The 2,529-nt window shown below is 46.1% G+C and overlaps 1 pseudogene; it reads left to right on the top strand.

The window, feature by feature from the left end:
• Positions 1–876: 876 nt before the first annotated feature.
• LOC101595921 lies at positions 877–2,077 on the top strand (annotated as a pseudogene).
• The last annotated feature ends 452 nt before the right edge of the window (positions 2,078–2,529 follow it).

Here is a 2,529-nt window from a genome sequence, read left to right as displayed (position 1 = left end):
GCACTCTAGAGGCAGAGGCAGGAGAATCTTCGTGAGTCTGAGGCCGCCCTGAGACTACATATGAATTCCAGGTCAGCCTGGGCTAGAGCAAGACCCTACCTTGAAAAAAGGAGCAGCAGCAGCAGCAGCAGCTGCAGAGAGCAAGCAAGCAAGAGAGAAATGGCACACCAGGGCCTCCAGCCATTGCAAACAAACTGCAGATGCCTGTGCCACCTTGTGCATCTGGCTTACATGGGTCCTGGGGAATCAAACCTGAGTCCTTTGGCTTTGCAGGCAAGCACCTTAACCGCTAAGCTATCTCCCCAGTACTTATCACCTCTTTTATAACAGTTTTAATGCCTACAGATGACCTTTATTTAGATAAAGACCTGGCATCTTTTCTGAACTTAAAAAAAAATCTTTTATGTATTTATTTATTTGAGAGAGAGACAGAGAGAGAGAGGAATAGAGAATGGGCATGTCAGGGCCTCCAAGCCCTGCAAAAGAACTCCAGATGCCCCCTTGTGCATCTGTCCTGTGGAATTGAACTTGGGTCCTTAGGCTTTTCAGGCAAGTGCCTTAACTGCTAAGCCATATCTCCAGCCCCCTCCATTAGTAACTTAAAAAACAAATTATGCATCTTCTGCTCCCCTCCCCCCCCCGCCATCCATGTAGTGCTCTCTGCTGGCTCCTTTTCCCTCCTCCCTCCCACAGGATGTTCGGCCACCATGGTATTAGAGGCAGCAGTGCCCAAGAGGCAGCATTGGCATTTACAGTGGCAACTCCCACTGGCTTTAGCCATGGCGCTTTTCATGATATCCAGCAGCAGCGTTGCTATTATGGACAAAGACACCTTGGAATCAAGCAGATCCCTCCATTCCAGCAAAACCCCACAACATGACCTAGATGAGCTTCCTGAGCAGCCAGGTGGTGGCAAGGCCCCCTTCCGCCCGTCGGGTTTGGGGGCTGAAGAAAGCTTAGGTTTCTTAGATGACTGCCTGGAGGTGACCAAGTACTTCAAACTTATGGCTTCAGGTGACAAGGCTAAGGCAGGCTCCTCGGAATGGGTGGCTGTGGATGGGTCAGTGCCTCAGACACTGGCAAGGAGAATCCCTTCTCCAGGACAGTTTCAGTGTTGGAGAAAATGGATCTGAAGTAGTTTTGACTTTGATGCTGTTGCATAGGGGTGACCTTGGAAGCCATGCCACATGAGCGTTTGGATACTTTTGATGACCCATGTGATCTTTTTATCCTCCTACTCCAAGAAACTAACAAGGAGCCTCCACAGACAGTGAACCCAATTCACCAGCTCCCAGAAAGTTCAACAAAAGCTAACCAGGTTATTCCCTTTGCCTTCTGGCAACCTTTTTCCTCTTCCCCAGGGGTCCTGTCTTCCACTCCAGGTCATTCCTTTAGTTTAGACCTAGGCAGTGAAGATGATATTTCTGAAGGAGATAGGAAGCTTGACATGGCGCTTTACATTTCCATGACCCCTCAGTGCATAGAGGAGGAAGACACCCCCTCAGATAATGACAGTGGCATCTGTATGAGCCTGAGTCCTACCCTGCCTCTCCCCAGCACAGTGCCTCTACCTCTGGGGAATTTCCAAGTAGTCTGCCATCTCCAAGTGTTCCCCATCCCAAACCTTATGTCCCTCCTGGGGAGATGGCAGCAAAAGTCAAGGTTGAAAACTTGTATAAGAAGCTTTTTAAAATGGAGCAAAATAGGCCGGGCATGGTTGTGCATGCCTTTAATCTCAGCATCCGGGAGGCAGAGGTAGGAGGATCGCCGTGAGTTTGAGGCCACCTTGAGACTACATAGTGAATTCCAGGTCAGCCTGAGCTAGAGTGAGACCCTACCTCGAAAACAGCAACAACAAAATAATAAAAATAAAATGGAGCAAAATAAGATGGTAGCCGCTAGGTACCGACAGAAAAAGAGGGCAGAGCAAGAGACCCTTACTGGTGAGTATAAAGAGCTAGAAAATAAGAATGAAGCTCTGAAAGAGAAGGCAGAGTCTGTGGCCAAAGAGATCTACTATCTAAAACGTCTGATAGAAGAGGTCCATAAGACAAGGGGAAAAAAGAGAGACCCCTAGCTGGGTGCTCCAGAGTGTTTTGAGCTTATACACAGGAGTCTTGTGCCAACACTGTGTTGTAACAAATTATTTTATATTGAAAACATTATTTTATTTATTTGAAAGAGAGAGGGAGGGAAAGAGGCAGATATAGACAGAGAATGGTGCACCAGGGTCTCTAGCCACTGCAAATAACACATGTACCACCTTGTGCATCTGGCTTTATGTGGGTTCTGGGGACTTGAACTTGGGTCCTTAGGCCTTGCAGCAAGCACCTTAACTGCTAAGCTGTCTCTCCAGCCCTCCATTAGTAACTTTAATGTAACTCATGGTCCTCTAGCTGGCTCCATACTTGTGTTTTCTAATTCTGTATATATATTTATACAGTTTTATAATATACATAAAGTTTATACATATATATATATATATATATATATATATATATATATATTATATACATATGTATATACTTG

The sequence above is a fragment of the Jaculus jaculus genome, chromosome 9 (genome assembly GCF_020740685.1).
Source record: "Jaculus jaculus isolate mJacJac1 chromosome 9, mJacJac1.mat.Y.cur, whole genome shotgun sequence".
Lineage (NCBI taxonomy): Eukaryota > Metazoa > Chordata > Mammalia > Rodentia > Dipodidae > Jaculus > Jaculus jaculus.
Note: the sequence above shows the minus strand (reverse complement) of the source record. Positions and strands in the feature narration are given on the sequence as shown.